This window comes from Rhineura floridana, chromosome 1 (genome assembly GCF_030035675.1).
Source record: "Rhineura floridana isolate rRhiFlo1 chromosome 1, rRhiFlo1.hap2, whole genome shotgun sequence".
NCBI lineage: Eukaryota > Metazoa > Chordata > Lepidosauria > Squamata > Rhineuridae > Rhineura > Rhineura floridana.
The window spans coordinates 157,414,024-157,425,726 of record NC_084480.1 but is presented as its reverse complement, the minus strand read 5'-3'; positions in this window follow the sequence as shown (position 1 = coordinate 157,425,726).

Below are 11,703 nucleotides of genomic sequence, written 5' to 3'. Positions count from 1 at the left end.
TTGCTTTACATTTTGTCATGCAGCATGTGTTTGGGACCAGTTAGGTTACATAGTTCTTCAGATGTTTGATGAGCAGCACAACTCCCCATTGGGCTGGCCAGAGATTATGGGAGCTGTAGGTTAGAAACATCTAGATGGGACACAAAGAGACTTCCCCCTCTCCACCCCCCCCACGTGCCCAATAAATCTGTTCAAGGTCAGGGATGGGGTTTGCTGCATGGTGCCAACCCGCATGCAGTTTGATGGTCCATTGTTTCTTTACTGGTCCATCCTTTTTTTGTTTCCGCTTACTCTGGCGCTTGCCAATTTGATCTGCTGATCGCATTTTTCAGAGATTCGATCCGCAGGGTGTTTTTCCGGGAGTTGCAAAAATTATACAATTATTTTCATAGATACTTATGTAAATGACAGCATTCCACGTAGTTTTCTGGCAGTGGAGAAAAGCATTGTGTAATTTTAAGGTCGCTGACGTGAATGAATGATCACAGCATTCCACGTGTTTTTTTGGCATTTGGAAATATGTTGCATAATTTTTAGGTAGCTGCGCAGAATGAATGATCAGATCACAGTGTTCCATGTGGTTTTTTGGCAGCAGGGTAAAACATTGCGTAATTTTTAGGTTGCTTACATGAATGACCATAGCGTGCATTCCATGTGTTTTTTCCTATTTTTATATATCAATGAGGCAGATAATCGTCTTTGTGTCTGTCTTGCCTCAGGCTTACTCTCTTTTGGATATGGTCTGTGCCAGTTTGGAAGCATTGATATCTCATAGAGGAGAGGACAGTACACCCACCCCTGTCCCAGGGTGAATGATTGATTGCTACCTGCACCTAATTTATTTATTTATTTATTTATTGCACTTGTATACTACCCCATAGCCGAAGCCCTCTGGGCAGTTTACAGCTATCAAAAACATTAAAACAAATATACAATTTAAAACGCATATTTTAAAAACAATTTAAAAGCACAATTTTAAAATTTAAAACAATATAAAAACAATTTAAAACACATGCTAAAATGCCTGGGAGAAGAGGAAAGTCTTGACCTGGCACCAAAAAGATAACAGTGATGGCGCCAGGCGTGCCTCATCAGGCAGATCATTCCATAATGTGGGGGCCACCACTGAGAAGGCCCCCTCCCTTGTTGCCACCCACCAAGCTTCCCTTGGAGTAGGCACCCGGAGGAGGGCCTTTGATCTTGAACGTAGTGTACGGGTGGGTTCATATCGGAAGAGGCGTTCCATCAGGTATTGTGGTCCCAAGCCGTGTAAGGCTTTATAGGTTAAAACCAGCACCTTGAATTGAGCTCGGAAACATACAGGCAGCCAATGCAAGCAGGCCAGAATCGGTTTTATATGTTCAGACCGTTTGGTCCCTGTTACCAATCTGGCCACTGCATTTTGCACGAGCTGCAGTTTCCAAACCGTCTTCAAAGGCAGCCCCACGTAGAGTGCATTGCAGTAATCTAATTTGGAGGTTACCAGAGCATGGACAACTGAAGCCAGGTTATCCCTGTCCAGATAGGGACGTAGTTGGGCCACCAACTGAAGTTGGTAGAAGGCATTCCGTGCCACCGAGGCTACCTGAGCCTCAAGTGACAGAGATGGTTCTAGGAGAACCCCCAAGCTATGAACCTGCTCCTTTCAGGGGGAGTGCAACCCCATCCAGAACAGGTTGGACATCCATCATCTGGTCAGAAGAACCACACACTAACAGCATCTCAGTCTTGTCTGGATTGAGCCTCAGTTTATTAGCCCTCATCCAGTCCATTGTCACAGCCAGGCACCGGTTCAGCACATTGACAGCCTCACCTGAAGAAGATAAAAAGGAGAAATAGAGCTGCGTGTCATCAGCATACTGATGGCAACGCACTCCAAAGCTCCAGATGACCGCACCCAACAGTCTCATGTAGATGTTGAACAGCATGGGGGACAGAACTGACCCCTGCGGAACCCCATACTGGAGAGTCCAGGGTGCCGAGTACTGTTCCCCAAGCACCACCTTCTGGAGGCGACCTGCCAAGTAGGAGTGGAACCACCGCAATGCAGTACCTCCCACTCCCAATTCAGCTAGTCTCCCTAGAAGGATACCATGGTCGATGGTATCGAAAGCCGCTGAGAGATCAAGGAGAATCAACAGAGTCACACTCCTCCTGTCTCTCTCCCGACAAAGGTCATCATACAGGGCAACCAAGGCTGTTTCCGTGCCAAAGCCAGGCCTGAAACCCGACTGAAATGGATCCACATAATCGGTCTCATCCAAGAGTGTCTGGAGCTGGCCTGCAACCACTCGTTCCAGGACCTTGCCCAGGAATGGAACATTTGCTACCGGCCTATAGTTATTAAGATTTTCTGGGTCCAGGGAGGGCCTCTTCAGGAGTGGTCTCACTACTGCCTCTTTCAGGCAGCCAGGGACCACCCCCTCTCGCAGAGAGGCATTAATCACTTCCCTGGCCCAGCCAGCTGTTCCATCCCTGCTAGCTTTTATTAGCCAAGAAGGGCAAGGATCCAGCACAGAAGTGGTTGCACGAACCTGTCCAAGCACCTTGTCAACGTCCTCAAGCTGCACCAACTGAAACTCATCCAACAAATCAGGACAACGTTGTGCTCTGGATACCTCGCTTGATTCACCTGCTATAACACTGGAGTCTAAGTCCTGGAGGATGCTAAAGATTTTATCCTGGAAGTGCCTAGCAAATTCATTACAGTGGGCCTCAGATGGTTCTACCTTGTCCCTGGGGCCAGAGTGTAATATCCCCCAGACAATTCTGAAGAGCTCCGCTGGGCGGCAGATTGATGATTCAATAGTGGCAGCAAAATATTGATTTTTTGCTGCCCTTACTGCCCCTAAATACAGCTTACCATAGGCACTTACCAGTGTATAATTGCATCCACTAGGAGTTCGTCTCCATCTGCACTCAAGCCGTCTCTGATATTGTTTCATCGCTCTCAACTCTGGGGTATACCATGGAGCCGTACGAGCTCGACACAGGAGAGGGCACTCAGGAGCAATCATGTCAACCGCCTGGGTCATTTCTGTATTCCACAGCTCGACCACGGTTTCGACAGGAGCGCCAGCCCTATCAGCCGGAAAACTCCCCAGAGCGCTTTGGAAACCATCCAGATCCATTAGTCTCTGGGGGCGGACCAACTTAATAGGTCCACTGTAAGTCTAAACTTCAGCAAGCAGTGATCTGTCCATGACAGAGGGACTGATGTAAGGCCCCCCACATTCAGATCACCAACTCCATGTCCAGTTGCAAAAACCAAATCTAGAGTATGCCCTGCTACATGTGTTGGGCCAATGGCATATTGGGACAGTCCCATGGTTGTCATGGAGACCATGAAATCCTGAGCCGCCCCGGATAAGGTGGCCTCGGCATGGATGTTGACATCCCCTAGAACCAACAGTCTGGGGGATCTCAACAGTACACCCGAGACCACCTCCGTCAGCCCAGCTAGGGAGTCTGTTGGGCAGCAGGGTGGGCGGTACACCAACAGAATCCCCAGTCTGTCCCACTGACCCAACATAAGGTGCAAACACTCCAGACCAGTAGTCACATGGACAGGGTGCTTGCAGAGAAAGATGGAGCTCCTATAGACCACAGCAACCCTCCTCCCCGACCTTCAGGTCTACCCTGATGCTGGACCAGGTCCCCTGGTGGACATAGCTGAGAGAGACTGACTCCTCCCTGCTCACCCACCCAGGTCTCGGTTATACATGCCAGATCGGCTGCTTCATCCACAATGAAATCATGAATGAGGGAGATCTTATGCACCGATCTGGCGTTTAGCAGCAGCATCCTGAGGCCTGAGAGCTGGCTGATAGGGCAACCAACAAACCTCCGGGTGTAGGGAGGACCAGAACAAGGCACAGCCATTAACTGCCTGGGCCACGTTCCCCTTACCTGGCAAGTCCTCCTCACAACACCATATCTCCCTCTACCCATCACTACACTAATTGGGGGCTCGTCAAATCTCCCCACTTGGCTCTGAGTCCTCTCTGCCAGGCACATAACTGAAGACCCAGAAAAAGGCAGACAAAGCAGGAGCCCCCTCAGCCAGCCGGCTTATGTATCCCCTCCAGAGAAGGGACAGGTGGAAAAAATCAGCCACAGCTGGCTGAGTACCTGGGGCCTGGTCCTGCAAGGTGTGACCAGAGCTTGGAAAAGTTACTTTTTTGAACTACAACTCCCATCAGCCCTAGGCAACATGGCCACTGGATTAGGCTGATGGGAGCTGTAGTTCGAAAAAGTAACTTTTCCAAGCTCTGGGTGTGACCCCCGCAGAGCAGAAGTCCAACCAGGAAAGGGTGGTGGTAGTGGTAGCCAAGCAGCAAGCAGCAAGCAGCAAGCAGCAAGCAGCAAGCAGCAAGCAGCAAGCAGCAAGCAGCAAGCAGCAGGCAGGCAGGCAGGCAGGCAGGCAGGCAGGCAGGCAGGCAGGCAGGCAGGCAGGCAGGCAGGCAGGCAGGCAGGCAGGCAGGCAGGCAAACGGCTCTCTTTCTCTGGATGGTGGCGTTCCCCTTCCTCCTGCAGGCACTGGGTCTCCTAACTGAGTGGTTGGTGGGCAGCACAGTGTGTATGTGTGTTGTTCATAATCTATTTTTTTACAAAAGAAAGGGGAATCCTGAAGAACCCTTTGGGAGAAGAGTTAACGATAATGCGATAACATTTTTTTATCATAATATATAATGGACAAATGGAAATCCTATAGTTGACACAACATCTTAATTACGAAAAAAATATGTAAAATGGGGAAGGGTTTTGAAAAAAAATCTTGCCGATTGCAGTCACAACCGCAAATTCTATGCCAATTACAGCCATGACCCACCACAAGAAATTGGTGCCACTCCGAAGGAATAGCGAACTAGCGAATTCAGTCAAGATCCGGCACCAGGTTCATTTTTTAAAAATATTCTCCCCCATCCCTATTCGAGGTAGGGGGTTCCTCCCCAACCCTCTGGAACAGATTTGGGTAAGGTGCAGGGCATGCACCTTAGAGGGAAGGGAAGGGAGGAGGGGAGGGGACTCCCCTCAGAAAGTCCCTTTGCACAAGCAGCCTGGTAAAAAAGGGGAGATTGGGGCCATGGCGTAATGGTTCCAGCCTAGGAGGAACAACCAGCCCTTCCCAACCATTTGAATGTCAACAGCAGTACAATCTTTATATGCACAAGCACAGTAGTAATAATAGGACGGGAGTCCCCTCTCTGTGGTCCTGACAAGGATTGATGATGATTTAGCAAATGCAAAAGCACCTACCCCCTTTTGTTCAGTGGACTCTTAGGTAACAGTGAGGAAAGGTAACAAAGGTAATAAAAACATTTAAAATGCACCATGTTGCACCCTCTGATGGGCAAGTAAGAGTAATACTGACTTCTGTCATTTTGGAGAACCCGTAGAGACCTTTGCCATAAGTTACACCTATGTAAACGAGCACTTATTGGGCTTTATGTGAGACCTCAATTTACATATGGACCAAAGACCAGCAAGATATTGGCTATATATGCTGCCTCTTCAGAATAGCCTCTGGCACCACTAAGTTAAATATAACTGAAGTCAAAAAAGGTCAAGAAGAATTTGTCTCCATAACAGTGCAGAAAACTAGTCTGTTAGTGCATCACTGTGTCAATAGCGTTAGGCACACTGCCAAATTTACCAGCAAACTGTGAGCAACATTGAAAATTGAGGGAGGGACTATGTAAATACCCCAATCATTGGATCAGATATACACAAGTACCAACTTTATGGGTGAGCAGTTATCACCCTTATCACATGCAGGATAATGTGCTCCTTCTGGGTGCCTTCACTTTTTTGATGTTAAATTTTTGAGTAGTCAACAAAGGAACAGGGTGCCACCGAATGACAAAATTGTGATACTGAGTACAACAATATGTGATCAGGACCGGTTGTACAGGGCGGCCAGGTGGGGCACTGGCCCAACGGCCCCTGGAGCTACGGGGGGCCCTCAGCTGCCCCTCCACTCCCCTTCCGTGATCCACGCCCCCCACCCCCCCACCTACCTGCCTGCTGTCTTTTACCATTGCCCTTAACGAAGATGGCGGCCGCAGTTTCCCTAAGGTACTGAAGCCCCTGCCGCCATCTTAGTTGATGGCAGAGATGCGCATGCATAGCACGCACACGTGCCATCAACAAAGATGGCAGCAGAGGAGTCATCCCCTTAGGGAAACTGCAGCCACCATCTTCATTAAGGGCAATGGTAAAAGACAGCAGACAGGTAGGTGGGGGGCATGGGGGGACGCGGGCGTGCACACACACACAAACGCACACGCCAAGGGGCAGGGCAAGCTGATGCCCAAGGGCCCCGGCATTCCTGGAGCAGGCCCTGTATGTGATGATGTGCGTTTTAGAATAAATTGTGTGTTTTCTACATTGCTGTTATGTGGAGTCCCCTTAATCAGCAAACAGCAAAATGAAAGCAGGTTCATGCTATGAGCAGCTCCACCACAGAACAATTAAAAAAAAACCAGCTACTAGAGTGAGGTGGAGTAGAATAAGGTCTGAATTGCAATCCTTACAAGTGAGATTGGATTTGTTCTGTTTTTTTTCAAGAAAATCAGATTATGACATTGTTTTAATCATTATGCAGACCTGTGGGGCACTTTCTGGCCCCAGGTGTGCTTTTCATTGTGTAACTTACACATAAATAGGGCTATAGGGTAGGGTTGCCAGGTCAGAAGCATCCCAAACCCTGAGATTTCAAGGGTGGCCCCTAGTGATGTCATTAAGCATGATACATTAAGCATCAACCACTGTTGCTTGGAACATACCACTCAAACAAAAAAAATTCTCTGTCTGGAAATTAAGATAGAAATCTTAGCTAAATGAGGGTGTTCCCAAGTCCAGCTGAAGTGACGGGATCATTCCTTCTCACCTGCTTAGGGAGCTTGGGTAGGGAACATTTAATCTAGCATACTTGCTTCTGGCAAGAAGGGTTTAAGTGCTAGGCCAGTCCACCAGAAGGCCATCGTAGGAAAAGGGGAGCCTAGTGTTGTGGAGATGTTAGATGGGAGCACTCAGGAGTAAAGATGAATGCCCCTGAAAGCTGCAATTCTAAGCACATTTATTAAGGGACTAAGCTTCATAGAACTCAACGGGACTTACTTCTGAGTAGATATTGTTAAGATTGTGCTGTTGGTAAGGCTTGACTAGGGAGCCTCTGCAAAGATATCAATATCAAAGCAGGGTTGGCAACCTCCTGCCTGGATTGCCCTCTGCCTGCCTTTTAACATGGCTGCTTCAAACTTCTTTACAGATTTGATCCTTCACTGCAGAGAAAGGTTTGAGAAATGAGGAAGAGTTAAGAAGATTATCTTCCCTTTTCTGCCTACCCTGTGGGCTGCTATAAATTCACTTTGACAGCCAACCAAATTCCAGTGAATAATAACTGACAGAGAGAAAACACACATGGCTTGATTTACCTTCAAAAACAGCAGCTTGGAAACAACAACAATTGCAGCCACACTTCCCAGTATGTGAATTCTCTTTTACCACTATTGGGCAAGAAAGAAACCATCATGCAACCAACAAGGTGCATCATCAGTGGGTTTAAAGGGGTTGAGCTGAGTGCATGAAACCACTGCTGTTGCTTCTATGGATGTAAGGGAGTGAGTTTAAAGGTAAATGAAATGCAAATAGAAAAAGAAAAGACAGTGATGATTTCCCGATCAGCATGAAAAAGGAGGTGAGTCACCCACTGAGAAGACTTTTTTCAGTAGCCAATACTCTCCCTTTTCATGCTGATCGTCTGCTAGGGACATCAGTTGTTGTGGAAGAAGTCATTAACAAGGACTTCATTCTCAACCTAGCCGCAAAAAAAAGGGGGGGGGAATCTGGCTGTGGCAGTGACTATCATGAAGGGACCCTGCACTTCTGAATTTGCGACTACGCTGCTGAACACCATGCTGGACTACTTACATTTTAATTTCTAGAATGGGCTGTATTGTATGGATACATATGAAAATCCTTGCTATAAAAGTTTGAGCATGTGGAGATACACTGTATTGTCCACTTTTTTCACTATTTTGTAATTTTTCTTAAAAATCAATCACAATTTTTGTTTTGTTTTTTTGAAAAGTTCAGATAATCTGGCTTCTTGTTGCCATAGATGCAAACCTTTTGAGAAAGAAGTTGAACAAAAATATTTACAAGGTTTTCCCCACTAGAGGTCTCCAGAGAAATGCAAGTGACAATAATACAGTACTTTTTGTTTAAAACTAATGCTGATAAGAACATAAGAAGAGCCTGCTGTCTAGTCCAGCGTCCTGTTCTCACAGTGGCCAACCAGGTGCCTGGGGGAAGCCTGCAAGCAGGACCCGAGTGATCTGAAGATTTTTTTCAGATGAGCTTTTCAGGGAGATTGAGGTGGATGGGAGAGGGTGAAAGGGGGGCTGAAAATTACTGGCCAGTTGGGGAAGGGTTAACAAAATTGAGAGAAGACGGCTTTCCTTTTTTTAAAAAACTTAAAAGCTTATGAAAACTTTGGTTGTTTAGCAGGCATTGCAAGCAACAGTGATGACACTCCTGTTGGTACTTGACTCTTGGTGCCTGCCATTGTTTTTCCTCCCTGTTGTAGTGCCCTTGAAATAGCTAGAGGTTTTCTAAACCTTTTGAAATTAAAGTAAAAAGAAAAAGCCACTGCTGTTACTCCCAATAAGCCCTTTCCCACAAAAAATGATGAGAGTTTTTAACCTCCCCTCCAAAGAAATTGGCAAAATGACTGCCCACATTCACCACCTGGAAAATGGGATGAAAATTTGGAGTGGCCCATTACACCCAGCTCTAACTTTGAAATTTGTCTGAAGATGGGAAGAAATTTAAAAAAGAAATGAATCAGTATGCAGTTAATTTTCCTTCCTCCTCCCTTTCTTTGGATAAGAATGTGGAATCCACAGACCCCAGCTATGCTCTTGATAAAAATCCATTTGAAAAAATTGAAAATGTATTCTAGTTCTATCTCCACCTTTAAAAAAGCAACTTTAAAATTAGGCTCGCAGTATATTTAGAAATGACACTGAAGTTATTTAAGCAAGATCTTAAGTCTGGTTAAATTAATTAGGTAAATGCTTCGCTTCAAAATATGACATGTGATGGCAAATAATAATAGTTAATCTTGGGTGTGCCATGGATGCCTTAATTCAACACCATTAATACCATATTATTTCAGGCTGCTGCCCTTGTTTCCTCCTCTGTATAATATTGATATGTTTTACTGTTTTTACATTTTATAGTGCTGGTCATTGACCGTAATAAATGATGATTGATTGATTGACATGTTAAAGGTTCCTATGCTATTGGAGCTCCCTGATTCCTGGGGTCACCATATGTCGTAATCGACTTGAAGGCACATAACAACAACAACAACAAAAGGTTCCTAAGGTAAATATTAAAACAAAGAAAGTTGCAATAGTTAATTGTAAATTAGTGGAAGCTTAGCAATTAGCAGTTACTTTGTCCTCCAAAGGTTTGCTGATAATAAAAGGTTGATGCAGTTCAGAGGAAATTACTGGAGGAAACCCTTTAACACTTTGAAAAAATGCATGGTGGGCACAGGTAGGACAAATCTAGTATGGACAAATCTGTCATTTTCACTTTTCTCAGTTTCTCTTTTTTCCAATCTTAAATTCGATTCTCCACATTTGTGCAGCAATTCTTAAAAATCCTCATGAACATTTGTCCACATTTTAGTGCAAATTTCTTTTTATAGAATACATTTTATATGCAGTTTTGACAAATATACACACTTTGCAGACATTCCTTCCTAATAGAATGTATTCTTGTATGTTACTTTCACTAATATATGCATTTTAATGCATAGTTTCCCCTAATATATGCATTTTTGTACACATTGTGTTCGTTGGTGAACTACATCACAAAATTAAGAGAAGTGCGGATTTCAGAGAATAGCTGTGTTTCAGTTCTTATATTGGTTTGTGAAATGCAAATTAAGTAGTTTCTTATTAAAATACAAACAAAATTGAATTTCTCCCCCATTGATAGTCGCAGGGTTATGCCGGCTATGACAACATGCACACTGGCCATTCCCATGGCCAACCACATGTTTGGTGGTAGTGTGAAGGGTGCTTACCAATGTACATGGGGGAGAATTTCTCCTCTAGTATAGAGGCACCCTATGTGTGTGTGTGCTAGTAAGCAAGTAGGGTTCCTTCATGCTGTTACTAATTGCAGAGCTAGCTAATGGTATGGCTGCCATATGAAAGGGGCAGGACCAGTGCAATCCCACAATTCTCTTATACCTGCTTTGTATGTGTGAGGTTTATGAGCCCGTCTACTGTTCTGAAGGACTGACAAATTCTGAAGCAAAGGGCTTTACAATCTTTAGGTTTTCTTCACAAATAATTCAGTGAGCTCATCAATATTCACATTTCACAAGAAGGTGAACTGAGGCTGTTGTTATAATGCAGTAAACATATGAGGGTCCCAGTCCAGCTAACCAATGCTTTGGAACTGTGGCACTCTGTACAAATGTAGGCTCTTAATTATGTGAAATTGTTTCTTTCTTTACTGCTCATGAATGGCATCTGTCCTGTAGATATTCACACATCTTGACTAACCTGGCTGTTTAGGTTATGTGAATAACGTTACAAAGCATGCACCATATGTTCAGTAATCTTACTCATTTCATTTGTACCTCAACCCATTTTTTTTACTTTCTCGCATTCCCACTGTATGTGTTTGTATGATCCTATTCCCTCACAATTCCACCAACACTCTGGGGATCCAGTTCTCTATGTGAATTGGCAATTGAAGTATAAAAGGACTTTACCTACATATCCTGCCACCTATCATCATCTATTTCTATTCAAGTTCTCCTTCCCAATATGCCTTGGATATTTGTTGCATTCCCATATTCGCACGCAATAAATATTTGTATATCCTGGATTCCAGGCCTCTGTCACCACTGTCCAGACTAGATATTAATGTTTCTTATGATGTCAGGGGCCTGGTACCCACTTCCATAATTGCAGGCTTTGTGAATGAATGTGCTCAGTTGAAATCATGTCAACCAAGGTACCCCCACTCTCCTAACTTTTCCCTTCATAAATTTCTTGATAATGGTTGATCCCCTATGTAATAATCCCATAGTCTATACAGATCCGCTTCCACCAGAATCGAGCCATCCACTGACCTATCTGGATTATAAAATCCCAGATGGCTACAGACTGGTATCAGTGGAGATATCCCAGATATAAACAACTCTTTTCACCTATTGCAGACCTCAAAAATTGGAGTCATAATATTGTCCAACCTGCAACACCTTCTTGTCTCCTTCCTAATATATGGGATTCCCTTTCAATTTTCATTTGATAATAATGCCTTTTCTATCTGCACCTGTTTCCTTATGTTTTTAAAATCAATGAATGTTAACAGATACCTTCCCTGAAAAGCCTAAAAATACTATTGTAACTTTGGCACCACCCAGCCTCCCTCTGTCCTTTCCTATACTTATAGCTGTTGGTAACCCTAGGGCACTTCGACTTGTAAATGAATTTTTCTATGTTACCCTGCCATTGCTTTAAACTCCTACTAGGTATGGGGGTTGGCAATACATAAAATAAATATGTAAATCTCCAGAGCTTGGAAAAGTTACTTTGTTGAACTACAAGTCCCATCAGCCCAATCTAGTGGCCATGCTGGCTGGGGCTGATGGGAGCTGTAGTTCAA